The 18592-nt window shown below is 30.9% G+C and overlaps 1 long non-coding RNA gene across 2 annotated transcripts; it reads right to left on the bottom strand.

The window, feature by feature from the left end:
• Positions 1–3511: 3511 nt before the first annotated feature.
• Positions 3512–9315, bottom strand: LOC133801827 (uncharacterized). 2 transcript variants are annotated; one of them, XR_009877004.1, is made up of 4 exons: positions 9295–9315; positions 7412–7459; positions 3635–3729; positions 3512–3549 (listed from the first exon to the last, which is right to left on the bottom strand). It is a non-coding gene; the product is annotated as an uncharacterized LOC133801827 (long non-coding RNA). The 2 variants fall into 2 exon arrangements; XR_009877003.1 differs by lacking the exon at positions 9295–9315 and adding an exon at positions 8599–8677.
• Positions 9316–18592: the final 9277 nt, after the last annotated feature.

The raw sequence follows: 18592 nt of genomic DNA on the forward strand, positions 1-18592 counted from the left end.
CAACAAGATAGAAAAATTCAAACATGCTAAAAGAAAATAAGACCCTAGGCCGAAACCTACATGTTCCAAAAACAACAAATATTTCACATTTTTTAAAAAAAAAGACAATCATCACACTACAAGAAAAAATGCTTTTAATAACACCAAAAATGTGTTATCAAAGCCTACGATAACACTTTCTGATGTGTTAAGACAGACTGTGTTATCGTAGGCCAGGGTACTTACCATTACACTTTATCAGTGTTATACAGATGTGTTATTGTACTGTCAACGATAACACAATTTCTGTGTTATTTTAATATATAGATAAGTGTTGAATTATGTTATTTATAGTCGATACTACAACACTTTTTTTGTGTTATACTACACTTTAGTATAACACTTTTTTTGTGTTATACTACGCTTTAGTATAACACTTTTTTGGTGTTATACTACACTTTCCTATAACCCTTTTTTTGTGTTATACTACAGTTTACTATAACACATTTTTTGTGTTATACTACACTTTAGTATAACACATTATTTGTGTTATATAATGAAGTTTCCATAACATAATTCTTTGCATAAAAAGTGTTATTGTAATATATATTATAACTCAATTTTCGTATTATTGTTATATTTAGATATATTTAAATTCTCATTATATATTTTATTTATATTACACTAATTTATTCTATTATATTTTAATTTTTTTTATATAATTAAAATTAGCTTTCTAATATATACTAGCATCATCAAATGAATTTGATTTTCAAATAACAAAAAGTAAGAACATTCTACATTGAATTAACAATCAACAATTTAGTTTAAAACATGCAACACTGTCATTAACAACAAAATATTCTTTAAGTATTCAAAGAGTCTAAAAGTTACTACTTTCAAGGAGTCTTAAGTATCCTTTTATACTTCGCTTGTCATATCTGCAAAATAAACAAAGAAATATTTTATTGTTATTATCTAGCATCACAAATTACTTCTAGAAAAATGCTATGAAAATTATATCCAAGAAAGGACACCACATACAAAATAATAGATTCAAAACTACACCAAAGCAAACAAAGAAACCAAACACTAAATTATAAGACATTAGTTATTTTTTGAGTATAAAAATGTACCTCTTGGAACAACTTTTTTAGAAGGCCATGCAACTGTGGAACCAACTGCTTCTTGTATTGTAAGCATCGCATGATTAGGACGAAATAAGTAAGACTCTGGTACAATAGCAACATCAACCCATACTCGCATAAAGTCTGGTCCAAGAGGCTTTCCATGTACAGTTATATTTGGATCACTAGAATCCCAACGACCTTCAGCAAGAATTGCATCTGCCCAGTCAAGCAAGTAGCAAGCATTCTTCCCTTCTATAAAGTTATGTCTTTTTTCTAGTGCAACACTCTACCAAATTTATTTTAAAGACAATATATTAGTTTCTGTAATCGTTCTTCTAAAATGAAAATTTAAAACAATAACAACTTTTATAATTTACCTTAGGGGACTGAACATTGTTTGACTGGGGTACATTGCGAGATTGTCCTTCGCTTGGTGTCACTTTACCACCAACCTAAATATAAAACCAAGATAAGTTTTATTGGAAGAAAAGAAAACTAAGATTTATAAGTGCAAGATAGAGATACCACCAAGTGTTCTGTAAGTAGATTCATCATTTCAGTCATTTTGAGCTTCATATTATGTTGCTCTTCTTCTAACTTGGAGATCTTGCTATTACACATATTAACAACAGTTAGCTTTGACCTTGTCCGATTAAACGACCATATTTTTGGTTACCAAACAATTTTGTCAAGGCATCCTCATCAGCGTTGTCTGTAGTTCCAGATTTTGGGTCTTCAATGAGAATCTCATTCAATGAACCCTGCATATAAATTAGTATAACTAATGTATGCATTATGGAAAATAAGTAAAAATTCACAAAAATTAAATGACTAATACTCACAAAAATATCAGATGCCGTTAGGTTTACAGGTTCACCATTCTTCTTGGTATGGGCTCTCTGAAAAGCATCGACTCTAGATATTTTACCATCCTCATTTTCTTTCTTCTACACAATACATCAATAGAGATTATAAAATAGAGACTACAATAATGGAAGCAAAAATACAAACAATATAAAACTTAATTATTACCATATCATCAATTGTTCGAGCATATCCTCTTCGACTTAAAGTGTGTGGAACAGCTTTCTTTCTTCTCTCTTGGCATTTGGCCCTTATATCCTATTTAATAAATAAGTAAAAGAGGCATAACTATATTTAATTTAACACCAACAGAGATAAAAGAGGAGCAACATCACTTCTTACATTATATTTCTTACCAAATGATCTTTACTAATTTTTTTGGCAACAAATGCTCTCCATTCTACATCACTTTTTATGCAATCCGGCTTTAAGGCTAGTCGTTCACTCTCATTTTTTGCATTGATAATATCTTTTACAAGTCTAGATTTCTTAACTCTCCATAGCTCTGCCATCATTTCAAAGCACATCTTTTTTTGCCAATCATCATGTAAGTCATATTGTGCCTACAATAGAATAAAGAATAACATATTATATGTTTAAGTGTAGAGCTGAATATATATAAAAAAAATACACTCATAAAACTTGTAATTCTACCTGAATAGATGCCCAAAGAATATCTCTCATCATTGGTGAAACTTTCCTCCAATCTGAAATAGTGTAAGGAACAACCTCTCGCACAAGAGCGCCCACAAAAGAAGAAAATTGCACTGAGTTAGTACCAACTGGTTGCCCTTTTTCATTCCAATTTATTATCCTTAAATCATTGTTTCTCTTGGTAAGATTTGCCAATAGAGTTTTCCCCCTTCTCTTCTTAGCTAAGTTCATTACATTCGCATCTACATCTTGAGGTATTTCTTCAAACTCAGTTTGATTTGCCTCATCAGTTGTTTTTTGTAATCTAACAGATTTTCTAAGAGGTTGTTCAAGTTCTATCTCAGCAACTTCTTCACATTCTGCATCAGACACTTCTTCACATTGTGCAACAGACCCTTCAAATTCTACACCAACCCTTTCCTCATCAGCTATCTCTTCATGTTCCTCCCTTACTCCTTTTTCACAAACACTATCAACTACCTTATCTACTTCATAATTAAGAGATCGTTTAGTTTTTGAACTTCTAAGTGACATCTCCATGTCTTCCACATCATCATTTGGATCTAGCTTTGTATCATAGACCATACGACGAGTTGCTGCTCTAGTACTAAGAGCAGGTGGTGAATCAATTACAACTCTAACAGGTGTAGAAAACCTACGAAGAGCACTCTTTTTCTTTAAAACAGGGCTTCCAAGCAACATATCATCACAATCAGCTTGAATCTTCAATGATGCTTTTCGCTTTTTGGCCACAAGATTGCATAAAGCACCTGGACGAAGGTGTTTTTTTTGGAGATCTTCGTAATGTACTCATTTTTCAAGTTCAAATTGCTGCAATATAAAATGAAAGATAACATAGTATACAAATAAAAAATGTGGATCACCAAACTCTCTAGCTTTTTGCTCATATTCCACCGTTACTCTACAATTTTAGAGCATACGTCAATAATCAAGCACTAACACTTAAACTTATATCCAAAATAAACTATATGATTTTGGTTACTAACCTGTTAAGATGGATCCAACTTTTATCCATCTCCAATGAATTTGTATTTGATGTTGTTCTCTTACTAAAATCTTGTTTTTTGTCTGGGTTTAACAACTGTTAGACAAGACAATCACATTATTTGCAGTTGTAATATCAGGGTCATGACAAGGTCATTTACACACATGCTTTTAAAAGAAAACATGCATTGGTTGAATTTCAGTATATTTGGGTTATTGAAGTTTAAAGCTTTATTGAATTTCATTCAGGGGCAGAGTTGCTTGTTCAGAGTTAAATGATCACTTTTGCTGAAGATTCTAGAGTGGAGTTAATTACTTAATTCCAATTTACAAATTTGTTATAGTTCCCTGTAGAGTGTTTGGGATTTCTTTATGGTCTCGTACCTTTTCTGACTGTTAATGGATATAAATTTATAATTGATTCCAGATTTGTGGTTTATAGATCATTATTAGTTCTCAGTTTGATTATATAACCGTGTATGGTGAGTTGTGTTCAAAATAAGTGGTAAGCATTTCTAGAAGAACAGGGTTATTTTAGATTTAGAGAGAGAATTAAGACAGAAAATAAAATAGAACTTTAGAGAGAAATAGAATAATAACAGAGAAGGTGAACATTTAAAGAGAATCAAGAGAGGAAGAATTCAGCAATTCATTCATTTCTTACTAGTGTCAAAAACAGTGTCAAGAAGACTGTGGATACTATTTTAACAAAGCCCAGTAGGTCTAGTCATTTTGACTTTTCTCAGGTAAGCTCTGCTAATTACTAATTTTTTTTAACAGAAATGTTATGAGAAATATTTTTATCACTAATGTTTACTTAGCTCTCCAAAGTTTCTGTTAGGAGGTTGGAGGATATTGGAACCAAAATGATTAACTTATAATTTATTTCTTTTTGGGTACAGATAAAAACATTGAATTTTTTTCCATTAATTTGATGGTTTCAAGTGAATATTTGTTATCTAATTCTTATCTAGGGTGCATGTGAATTGGACAACTTCAAATTTGATGCACTTGACTAGGTTTGCTTTACTACTGGAAAAAGAAATAGATCTTTGATGTGTGTATGATTACACAGGAAAAAAACTATTGTTTGGTACTGTCCTAAGCATTTTTAGACTAGGCTTCATTTCATTCTACTCTAGCTTGTATCCAAATTATTAGATTCATATTCAACAGATGTGTTCAATTTTTCTGCAGACTGATTTTAATTTTAGCGACAAGTATGATAGGCTCAAATTGATATCAAACAATAGGAGAATTTTAAAATAGCTGTGAGTTATGAATTTTCAAAATTTGATAAAAATTTATGAGAATTTACCATAGTTTCTGGATAGCCAACTTTGAGTATCCGTTTTACCAAGTAAAAATGCCTAAAATGATTTTATTTTTGGTGTGAGTGTTTTTTACACAGCCTATTATGGTCCTAAAATTTTTTGGACCAGAATAATAAACCAAATAGATTTTATAAAGTCTCAAAATTTGTTAAAAAGATTGACCTATTCCTAGTCAGCCTTAAAGTAAGATTTTTGAAAATAAATGTCACTAAGTAAAAATAATTATTTTTGTGTAAAATTTTACAAGAAACTGCTTGATATAGCCAAGGTTAATTCTGAGAAGTTTGAGAATTTTTGGAGATGTAGTTTTCCAATTATAATTTTCAAACTAATCCAGTTATAACTTAGGACTTATAAAGTTTATACTTAGAGAAACATATGAGGACTTTTCTAAGTATTTAACTAAGAAAGCTACAAATTTATATTGGTAATGGTAAAATTTACTTTAGCACACCAAATGATTATTAAGATTAATTAGATATTAAAGGGGTAATATTTTAGTAACTCACTGTTTTATTTAAGAGAAAATTTAAAAAAGGTCCAATACTATGGAAAACTTGATTGATTCCCATAGTATTGCTACAGACTATGGAAAACTTGATTGATTCTAATTTGCTATCTTGAGAACTAAAGAAAGCATAAAGAGATGATAAATTGTGTAGCTGGGTTTATAGCTATATGATCTAAAATAGCATGATTATGTAGTTTTAATATAATAACTGTAATCATAAAGATTTATATATGATCTAATGCTTTAATATAGTTGTATGTAGTTGTCTAGTGGATTAATTAGAGAAAATATTATCAAAGAAAGTTAAGTATAGTTATTTTCTTCTAATTGTTTCTGTATAATCTTTCTAATTTCAGAAAATTAAGGATGGGACTTGAGAAGCTAGCTTGCAAGTTATGATTAAACGAGTTTCAAGTATGGTTCATAGTCTCTCTCTTTGTTTCTTCTTGGCTGGTTGTTTATCGAATACATTTTAACGCCCCCTACTGTTTAAAAGGTTCACTTTCATGAAGAATAATAATAGTAGGTTATTTTTTTAGCTTCAGTTATTTTCATGAAGAATGGTTGCCATTGGTATATTTGTTAGCTTCAGTTATTAACTTAAGATGATTGATTTGTTTCTAACGTTTTTTTTATGGATCTTATGGACCCTTTAATGATCTTTTAAGCATGTAAAAGGTTTCAGTTTGAGTAACAATACAGAGTTTTTGTAGGCTAAATTGCTGGTTGAATCAAATTATTTGTGAAGAAATGTCTATGGTATTGTATACCACTTGTCTAATCAAGCTTCAGACCTTAACCGTTGCATGCCATTCCAAACAAAAAAACAAGGCAATCTAGTGTGTTTGACATATATTCTTGCTCTGTCAATTGGTGATGACACTATTTAAATATTCCCTTTAAACTTGTTTGAGAATACATTGGCTGGTGTGTGTTTAATTGACTGTACTACGGTTATTAGTTATTACAGCTTATATGATTTTTGATAATGAACAACATAATTATTTGCATATTTGTTATGGTTGGTAAGGCACTGCTGTTTTGGCAGGACGTCATATATTCTCTTTCTTTCTATTTTTTTTTTTGGGAAATAAACAGGAGTTGGTTGTTCTAAAATTTATTTTCTTTGGAATATAATACAGTATATGCTTGTATTCTTATGCAGAGATCTTTCAGGCATGACAGAATCATGGAAGGTCTTAATGTTACTGAAGAAATGTTGAACCCTAACTCAGTGGCGAGGCAGATAAGCGACCAAATTTCTCTTGCAAAAGCTTTTGTTGTGATCCATAAACTCTGTATTCCTTATTGCTCAAATGGTTTTGATTGTTCTAGTGCTGAGATTTTTAATTGCATGTTATAGAAGTTACTTGATTTTCTAGTACCATGATTCTTAGTCCCACTAAAGATTTATTGGTCTAAATCTATTACTAATTTCTAGTACTTTAGTTCCATTAAGCTTTCAAGAGATTCTAGTGTTGTTTTTAATTTAATAATCAGATTCTAAAATGGTAGCCACTAACTAATTGGGTTTGGATCAAAGACAAGATTTTAGCTTGGGTTGTGGCAATTAAATCTAATCTATACATATGGAAATAATGAAAACAATATGACTAAATGAAAATTTTAATCTATACATATAATGAAAAATCTAATCTATACATATAAAAGCTTACCTAACCATCTATCAATACCAAGTCAAAAAATTCAAACAGCACACAATAAGTTTTCTTCCTTATATCACCGCAGCACACAAACAAATTTTCCAGAACCTACTTCTCTAATACACACAAGTTTTCAACCTTCCGTTATCACCGCAGCACACAATTTTAATCTCAGAACCTACTTCTCTATGGATGAATATTTAAGATATTCAAACTCCTCTAACATTTTAAAGATATTAATAATAAGAGTTAAAAGAACAAATTCCGTACCTCTTGCAAATTACCTTTGCAATGCTCCTTGCCAATTCGATCCCCAACCTAAAGAATATAATCAATACTTAAAAGATTAATACAAAATTAAAATTTGTCAATAGATATTAAACAAGCATGTATTATAAACTAACAAACTAAACAACATGGCAAGCAAGCTCAAACAACCAAAAATAAAAGTTGGAATATGACCAATCAGAATAAGGCTTAACTGTTCAGTGGATGGGTTTAAACTTTACAAAAGTGATATTGCATTGAAATATTGTGCTTTCTATTTTTCTTACTATTTTTCTTACTGTTTAAACTATTCAGTGGATGCTTTCTATACGTGTTTAGTGTAAAGTAGACCCAAAGTTGGGTTCCCCTTAAAAAAAAGCAAAAAAAAAAAAAAAAAAAGACCCAAACTAAACAACATTGCTGTTCCATTGCTTCATGTATGGTTGCTCTATCATGTTCTCTCATGCTGTTAAAGAAAGTGATATTAAACTTGATATTTTCACACGAACAAAAAAATAGATGAAACTTATGAAAAGATTAAAATAAAATCATCAAATGGTATATTCTCTTTTGTATAATGGTTTTGAAAATATCATTTAGATTGACTGAGGATGATACAATCCAAGCAATTTCCTGTTCTGTAACTAGAAAAAATACTAAAACAGGTTTAATTACAAAAAAGGAAAAAAAACACATTAAGCAAGCAGAATTAAAAATTCAATGATGATATAATTATTGATTTAATTCATACAATATTTTATTAACAAGCAGAAACATCGTAATAGATTCCATGAAAAGATTAAAAAAAATAAGTTAGGATTTCTTAATGTCTATGCTTTAGAAATCATGTGAACAAATGGCTTCTCTATGTATTGACATAAAATCAGAAAATATATTCATGCATATTATATTGGAATGTTTCTAGAGAATGTTAATTGCATTTTTTGAGTTGTATGTCCATTCCTCTTCAATTTTTCCTTAATGCTTTTATCTCTTTAATAAGAAATAGAATATCATATCAATGATACTACAAGCAATTCTAACAAGAAAAAAGATGAAGAGATTGAGAAAAGAAATCTAGTATATACAAGTAGGAATAATATCATGATGCACATCATGTATGCTAGGTTTAGATAATTGCAAGCTAGAAAGAGTAGTTTCATTAGAAACCTGAGGGGCATCTCAAATACCTATCAAATTCATCTATGCAGCAAAGTCCTCCATCTACTAAAACTAGGGCCCCAGCTTCCAACATCCATTCTCCTGCATATAGCACAAATATAGTAAAATTATTTAATCGAAATATTACCATTAATGTCGTACAATATTTAAATATGATATAATAGTTGATTGTTACAAGGAGAATTCCAGAAACATATAAAGAACAAAGATGTAGTACATGTACAATTTGAAGCCAAGGAAGTAAAACAACTTGTCACGAAAATACAAAAACATTCTATCAAAGATAGACCAAACCACCTTTATTTTAACATGCTTTCTAAAATATTAATTGTGAACACAGGGTACAAGCTTACAAGAACCCAAATTTAGCAAAAGATGAAGACAGAAAATCACTACTTTCATATCACAACCATCTGATCAGATTATTTAGCCACATGGAAGCAAGAATTGGAGTTTTATGATGAAAGATTTGGTTATCATAACAAAGATGTTCTCAGTCATTGAGAGAGTTACTGACTTGAAGTGTGAGCAAAAAGGGAGATATAGAGAGAAAAGTAAGAGCAGAGACAATGAGATGGGGAACAGGACTAGGATGTGCAAGGTGGTGGCAAACCATGCAAAAAGTTAACGCAAACTAATCACAACTTCTGTCAGATTCCTTACTCCATGGATACAAGTTTAGGATGGAGAAATGAGAAACATACCTCCATCCTTGACTGCAGTGATAGTGAGTCCAGCACTAGTGCTTCCTAAGCCAGTAGTGACAACAGATTTGTTACTTAACTTTGCAACAAATTTCAAGAACTGAGATTTCCCGGTACCTGAGAAAAGCCTTAAAAATTTTTACTACATATATACATATACATGTAACTTTTTCCGTATAATGCTTTAATGATTACATACAAATTCAAAAAAAGAATCTGAACTCATTAGCAGTTGTTCACCAATGATAGTAATATAAATATATATATTTGGGTATATTGAAATAATGATAGTAAAACAGTATACTAAACTTAAAATCTGCTTTCTTTTTCAGAAAGACTGATCAGTGATCCTGAAGTACTGAAACAAATTATTGACCCAATAATAATAAGTAAAGAAACAGATATAAAACAAAACCCATTTTCTGGAACATTATTAATAATTAAAATTCAAAAGTAAGTTTAATTCCACACACCTTACATAAATATGTATAGATCAGATTATATGTAGCTAACAGAAGCAGACAAACTGATAGTGAAAGCACAACGAATACGAAAGAAAGAAAAAAACAAAACTATATATGTTTTATCAAATGGATAAAGAGCACCCCAGTAACAAGCTAATAAAAATTGTTTGTTGTTGAAGCACTAGTATCAAGCTTCATGAAAACAAAATGTTAAAAAATACAGTAAAGGTGCCTAATTTGTGTACCTGAGAATGAGTGAAACAGCTGGTGGGTTTGAGGTATTTCTCAGAATAGAAGAGGCTCCTCCATTGATAGAGCAAATGAGAACTTGGTACAAAGAGAGGGCTGACCTGCAAGAGTAAGCTACGGGACCTGCAAGACTGAAGAAATGTAGATTAGAAATGCAGAAGAAATGCCAGAAGAAATGCAGATTAGAAACAAATGTCCGATAAAACAGAGCAACAATCTACACAAAACCCACACTGCAATAACAAAAACAAAACAAGCTACGGGAAGACATGCAAGAGGGCTGACCTGCAAGAGCAAGCTACGAACGGACCACGAACTGAAACCGAGAGACCGAGAGACCGAGTCTACGAGAAACCGAGAGAGATAGACTTCGCAAGGACCAGGAATGGAAAGACGAAGAACATTGAAGATTGAAGGGACTGAGAGGAAGGGGAAGATCGAAGAATGGTTGAGGAAATGGGTATAGGGGAAATGGGTACACGGGTTGAAAAAAGTTCAGTCAAAAAAAGTTAAGTCAAAAAAGCTAAGTTATTTTGGCGGTACCTTATTTTAAGTTGCCGCCTGAAATTTTTTTCATTTACCATAACTCTTTTTAAAATCTATTATAATCATGTGTTATGCTAATGGGTTTTTGGTGTAGTGTCAACATATGAGTAGACCAAAACTAAAACTCAAACCCTAGCATCCATCTAAGAAAACAATAACATCAAAACTACATTAAGAACATACTTCATAGATCTTGAAATCAAAGGCAGCCCCTAGCCAATATTCATGCCCAAAACAACAATCAATATTCCAAAAGTCATAAATATAGGATCAAATCATCAAAACAATCAAAGATAAGAGAAAACCTATTACCTCTCTTGATTGTTGTTCAAGAACACAAGAGTAAAAAGAACCCTAGAGTACAAACCACCTTGAAGAAAAAAAAGATGTCAAATGAAGAAAAAAAAAAGGAAAGTTGTACTCTTGAAACCTTGCCCATTCACACTACACACCCACACTCTCTCTATCTTGCACTCTTCTTTCCATTTCACAATGGTGTGAATGCAAACCTTCTAGAGTCTTCCTTCTTTATTCTCTTATTTATTTTAAATAACAAAAATAAAAGAGAAACCACATTATGCGTGGGAAAAACATTGCATGTTCACTATGCATTCATGCATGGGGATACACACAAGTGCTAAAGTGCATTTTTACTAACCATGCACCCTAAGGCACACAACCAAAACTCAAGAAAACTCTTAAAATAAAATAATTAAATAAAACAATTATTAACAATTAAATTCGGACAATTTCTACCAAACAATTCAATTAACAAAAATAAATTAACACTTAACAAATATTAATTCAAATAAAACACATAATTTAAATAAATAAATAAAAATTGGTGCACTACACATATAGTGTGTGACAGAAGTTCGCAAACCTCCAAGACGGTTTATGTGGATGATGCAGTTCGTGGCTTACTTGCTTTCAGTGGAGTAATTTGTTGTAGGGAGGATGGTTCTCAAGCCTACCAAGTCTCTTATAAATTTATGGTGTCCTCACCCCTGGAAGCTCAGGCAAAATCTCTCCTTAAGGCTATTCAATTCTGCTCTAAGCATGGTGGAACAATGTTATTTTCTATTCGGACTGCAAACGCTTTGTTGATGTTGTTTTAAACAAGGAGGTTGTTGATTGGACTCTTTATTTTATTTTCCTTGAGTTATTTTTTGTTATAGACACTTTTGTTTGTTTTACCTTGTTTTGAATTTCAATAATTGACAATGTTGCGGACCATAGGTGTGCTGCAGTTCATCACAACAGGATTGGCATCCTGAACATTGGGGAGGTAGACCCCTTGTGTCTACCACTTTTTCTATTGTTTGAGTAATATCGTTTTCTTCTTAGCAAAAAAAAAATAACCCTATATCAAATTTTTAAATAATTGAAGAGTAGTTTTGTAAAGTTTCCAAAATTAAACACACATGGAATTTTATTTTATTGGGGCACCAAAATATCTGCGCTAGGCCTGTTAATTAGGACCGGTAGTAGCTGTAAAGCAATCATGATGCATCCAATTCGAACAGTCTTGGGCCATGAATGGGCCAATGGTCTTACATAGCTCATCTAAATATACCTGACCACATTTCGAATTGGTGAATGCAATTTGGCCCAAACCCATGACAATGCAGCTACTTTCCTTCTAACCAACTTTACATTTGGCTACAAATGTATATTCATTTGGCAAAACATAAGAGCTTAAAAAACAAAAAACAAAGAAACACTTTACATTTGGCTAAAAAAAATGAATACGGAAATTTGAGCTCTTATGTTGTGCAGTTCTTTCAAAGGAAAAGATAAATGAAAAGTGAATGAGTGAATGGGTGAATACTCTCTCATATTATTTCAAAACAATTTTAAATTAATAAAAAGCTACAAAATAATTGAAACAAACAAAGTATTAATTTAGAGTCTATCTGGAATTCTTTTTTATTTAATTTTTATTTCAAAACTCTGAATGAGGAAAGTTAGTCAAATGAAACTGTTTACAAGTGGAATTTGTAATTATGTATCCAATTTCTTTTTATCAAGAATATTACACTAAATTGATTCGAAAATTTACATAATATACTTAATTTTGATAAAAAATTATATTTTACGGACTGGCGAAGTTTTTTGTCAATTTAACGATTTTAAAGAAATTTTTACATTTTTATGGTTTTGCATATTCTGTCTTTTATGCTTTTTTTAATTGTTTTTATGTTGTTTAAGTTTATGTATTGTCGATGTGTTGATGTCTAATTGATGTTTAGTTATTTTTAGATATATTTTGATTTTTGTAAAAGGTATAAGTATGCAGTGGCTTTACTTCTAGTTTTTGTCCAATTATTATTTTTTAGTTGTTTTGGAATGTGTTAGTATGGAGTGAGTTGATGACTAATTGTTATTTTTTAGTTGCTTTTTTGACATAGTATTTTTCTAAATAAAAAACTTTGAAAATCGTATTTTTTAAAACTTAAGGTTGTATTTTTGAAAAAAAAATCAGGGATCGTAAAAAAAAAATATATATTTATGAAAAAAATTCCTAATTGAAATATATATTTATAAATACTCATTTGGTACCCTATGTTTTATCGAAGTACAGACTTGGTACCCTACGTTTCAAATAATGCTCATTTAATACCATGTATTTTGAAATCGTACATATTTGGTACAAAAACTCAAATTTGATCAATATGACCAAATTGTCCTTAGTTATATATAATTAAGTTATTAAATTTGAATTTAAAACACATATAATTGATGATAGTTTTGTCGTATTGATAAAATTTTATTGATCAAATTTGAGTCTAGGGTACTAACTATATACGATTTCAAATTACAGGGTACTAGATGAGCATTATTAAAAATATAGGGCACTAAGTCTGTATATCGATAAAACACAAAGTACCAAATATATATTAACAGATTTTGTGGTGATAAAACTCAAAGAAGCATAATTTTAGCATGATCATTAATTTAGTATTTATGTGCAAATATTGTAGTTAAAATAGTTATGATCGAGTAGTAATTAAAATGGTATATATCTCAACTTTTAAAAGTATTTTAGGAGTATTAACTAAAAGAACTCTTTACAAATTATAAACATTGATTTCACATTTTAATGGCCAAGCTAAAAGCTTGGCATTTGAATTCGAAAACTTTATATAACTCAAACCGAGTAGAAATCAATGATGTTAACATTTGCTTTGTGAAACTACAACTTCCCTTCTATGTGGCTATTAAATTATAGTAATATAATGTAAATGAGATTACTTTGTGAAGAAGAAGTAGGTAATAAAATATTAAGAGCTGAGTTAGTGGCTTCTAAAAGCTGTAAACGAATAAGTCCTCTCCTAAAAAAAATTTGTAAAGTTTTGCCAAACCTCATGATTTGCATGTGCTTCTCATTTCTAATGTTATTAAGTACCTTGTTATTTACTCATTTTTCTTATTTTCTTTTTAAAATATATATTTTCTCAGCCGTTTACTATCTTTTAAATTTTGAAATATAATTAGTAAATTCGAATAACTAATAAAATATAATAATGAAAGAATAAATCAAAATTAATATCATACGTACGCACATTAATTATTCATGACTAGTAGGGAATCTTTTATTTTACACAATTAAAACACAAGTATATTTATAAAAAAAAAAAAAAAATCTCGTATTTTGTAAAGGAGAATTATTAGAGAAGCACATTTTCTTATGGGATCCTTTCTTAATGGAGTCGAGATCTCTCATCTAAATGTGGAATGGTGCGAGAATGGGGACAATTTTGTATCCACGATTGTTAATTGGGGCGCGGTGGGAATGACACCCCTCACTCTAATGGGGTCCGTTTAAATTTTTATTTATTTTTAAATATTTTTGTGTATTTTATATATTACTTTATGCATTATTATAGTATATTAGTAATTTTTTTAAAATTTAAAATTTTATTTAGTATAGTATTTAGTATTTTAAATTATAAATATAGTGTAATATTTTAACTTTTTATGTAATTCACTTTTTTTTTTAATTTAAAATTTGTTTTTAAATAAATGAGCATCGGTAGGATTCCTATCCCACCCCCGATAGAGAATAGACCAAAAAAAAAGGGCAGGAAGGGGGATTAGAATTATTAACGGATCTGGCAAAGCGCTCCCAGCCAATTCCTCACATCTGTGCATTCCGAAGTACTACTTTGACCTCTTAGTTTAAACTCAATACCAAGTTTGACATTTAAATTTCAAAAAAGCAAAAATTAATCATTCTTTGTTTTGAACCATCCAATCAACTCCTCCACGTGTTTTTAGTACAAAAGTTCTTTTTAATGATAAAATTGTTCTCAATGTACATTAATATATATTTTAACAAATATATAAATAATTTATAAAATTGATTAACAAAACAAAAAATTTAAAATAAATAAAATTCAAAACTAAAATAATATAAATTTTAAATTTTATTTATATTAATATAATTCAAGTGATAGAATTTTTGTCTTTAAAAGAAATTTTTGATTAAAATTTGTGGGAAAGCTCATTTTAACTATTTAAAATAACGCATCTACATCAAAGTTTTGATATTGAGAGGTGACAAGGAACTAACAAAGTTCATGGTACTAAGCACATATGTGGGGCTTGCTTGATTTCACAAATTGATTAGTGAAGTTTGGATATGGATTGAGAAAATACGTGTATAAATTTATATTAGTCGCCTAAAATTGAAAAAAAAAATATACTTCTATTATAAAATATTGTATATACATTAATATAATCTTTATTAAAAAAAATTGACCCCCTCTGTATATTAATCTTGACTCTATCAATGATGAACTATATATACATCCTCTGAAAAATGATAATTAGTCCCCTAATATTTTTATATAATTAAAAAAATTATCAAAATTAAATATGCATAAAATTAATAATTTATTCAAATTACACAATCAATACAATATTATTCAAATTAGATATGCATATAAAAATATATTAATTAAAAGTTATTGTTTAAAAAATTATATATATAAAAAATCTCAACCCTCGACGTCTTCTGGTGTCTGCGATGCCTGTGGTGTGTGCAGAGGCATCGACCATGGATACTGTGGAGGTAACGATGATCCTCCAGGTCCATACATGTATGGAAAATGATAGGGCGAAGGTTGAGACAACGATCACTTCATATGAGGAGGCGGGGGTTGGGACGAAGGTCCACTCATATGAGGATGATAAGCATGAGGGTATGGTGGCATCGACCATTGATCCATATATGGTTGGGTCGAAGGTTGAGATCACAGCATTAGTCCAGGCATGTCGAGATGGCTTTGTCAGGGCTGAGAAGCTGAAGCTTGAGACATGTGTTGTGTCTCGGGTTCAGAATACGAACCTACATACTTCTCGAAAAACCGTCGACATGTATTCTACATCTCCACGTTTTTTGTCGGACGTTTTTTGGGTGGAAGTTGTTAATACACGTACTGAAGCTGCTCATTCATGGTCTTCACAATATCAACTGATTCATGTATATCCTCAGTCGTATGGTGAGGTGGTGCCTGAGACTGAGTGTTTTGAGAGGGAAGGGTTAACACTTTACCCTTTAATTTATGGCCAACTCCTCGCTGGTGGCCCCGCCTTTCACCAAGAACTCGACTTAGTATCTTCATTTGATCTTCCAGTATGTCTGGCGTCAAAAATCCTTCCATGCTAGCTAACCCATTAACCGGATGACGCATCATCCCCTCTTCTTTAGATCTCCCAGTATGTTTCCATAGCATCTGTAATGCCCCAAGTCACTATGGTTGCTTCCTGGAATGAAGATTGGCCCTACAAACCAACACAAGTATTTCCAGAGTGCTTTGTCCTCACTCGCACGCTTCCTGGGAAAACTTCTCAGGAGGTCACCCATCATGAGATTACTCCAGGTCAAGCACACTTAACTTTGGAGTTCTCAAGTAATGGGCTACCAAAAAGAAGATGCATCTTGTTGGCATAGGTATTACCCATCAATCCATTTAAGCCATCTTCAACTGTGTAGTCCCATACCTACACAGTCTTAGAATCATCACACTTGACCTTCCCCAGGCGATGTGGGATTGCACAGCAATTACCCGGTCTCTCCCCCTACGAATCATGGGATTCTGACTATCACAATCACCCTCCCTTAGGGGTCCGACGTCCCTGTCGGCCACACTTCTGGCTGGATCAAGACTCTGATACCATTTGTAACGCCCCACGTCACTATGGTTGCTTCGTGGTGTTAGGAAAAACTTATACAGGATCATGTTTATTTTCATGTAAATCATATATTAAACATATTAATAAAAGATAACCTAGAACATGTTTCTAAAATTTATTTCATACAAAGATAATGATAAGAACACTTACATTATACGCAGCAGAATGATAGAGTCCTTCCTTCAGTTTCTCTAACCCTTGTATCCTTTCTGTCATAGGGTCTCACTAAGAGACTAAACCATTCTTAAATTTTCTTCACAACCTTCCAAAGTATCCTTAGAATCACCTACACTAGAGTGCGCAATTCTCAACACATGAGATAGATACAGACAGAAGAAGAGAAAATAATATTGAGGCTTATAAAATAACTTATGTTGTAGAGAGAATTTAAAACCTACTAGATCTTCTGATCTTCTCAGAAAACTTGTGTGTCTGTCATCTAAAACATCTCTTTTCAACTCTCAACTAACATTCCTTTTATAGGCTCAATTATGTCATTTATTTATTTAAAAAATTAATAAAATAACAGTCAATTATCAGCCCTAAGTCAAAATTCTCATGGGCTTTAGGCCCGTAAAATTTCTCATTTAATTATAAGCCTGTTGGACTTAAAATCAAGGCATGTATTGTCTTCTATTGATTTAATTAATTAAATAATTATTTAAATCATTTATCAAATTAATTATTTATAATTTGAACCTTGATTTAAACTTGTTTATTAATTTAGATACCAATTTATCTTAATCAATAAATCTGCTCTAATTTCTCTTTTCTTCTCTAAATTACATAACTATGTGAAACTATCCAAAATTGACATGGTCAACTTTGATAATTCTAATTGATAATTAAATCAATTAATAGAGACTATCTAAATAATTTTATCCAAGGTACAGTGGGGACCATGGGCCTATAAAATCAAGCTCCAATAAGTTATCATAAATTTAACAAACAAATTTACTAACTTATTAATTCCCCGTGACTCACTAAAGACTCAAAATTGCACTCTTGAATTCATAGAACGCTCGATAAGCAATATAGATACGTTATTAATTATCCATTGTTACAACCATAATTGTCACACAATCCTCTATAGACAGTCTACAATGAGAGAGGACTAAAATTATGTTTTACCCCTCATTGTATTTTATCCTTAAAACACTTAGTTCCTTGTAAATGATATTTCAGTAAACTAATATTAATTACTGAAATGAGATTTCTATCATTTAGCACCTTGAACCAAACTAAAAGGAAACTATCGTTTCACATCTTCATCAGAAGCTATAGATGTTCCTATCTATGTTTAACACTCCCACTCAATTATACTACCGAGTTCCCAAGACGTAAGTATGGGCTAGTCTGTAGGGTAAGCTGGTAACGAACAAGTCAAAGAACTAAAATAATACAATCAGTTAGAATACTAACCACTCAGAATTGAGATTGAATTGACCTATGGTGTAGAGTCCCATAATGTTTACTTAGTTAGCTAGATAGTTAGTAGTAGTTGTAGTATTTTAGATTGCGTGGATTTTGGTTCAAACCGGGACTTAGTTGGAAACTCATAGCAACACTTATGGATTTTATAAGTTTAACCTATAGTTTAAGAATATTAATTATAACATAAGGTTTGATTAATATTGCTGGTCCTAAGTATATTATTTATTATAACCTAAGGTTTAGATAGAGCCAATAAGAACGTGACACTTGTCATAAGCATGATTATTAAGGAATTAAGTATTTTGATGATAAAATAAAGTAATAGAAGCTTTAGCACCTGCCCGAAACTGTTAGGGTTGTATTATGACTAAGTCAAAGCAGTTATCCCATTAAAATTATGTTGA

This window comes from Humulus lupulus, chromosome 9 (genome assembly GCF_963169125.1).
Source record: "Humulus lupulus chromosome 9, drHumLupu1.1, whole genome shotgun sequence".
NCBI classification, from domain to species: Eukaryota; Viridiplantae; Streptophyta; class Magnoliopsida; order Rosales; family Cannabaceae; genus Humulus; species Humulus lupulus.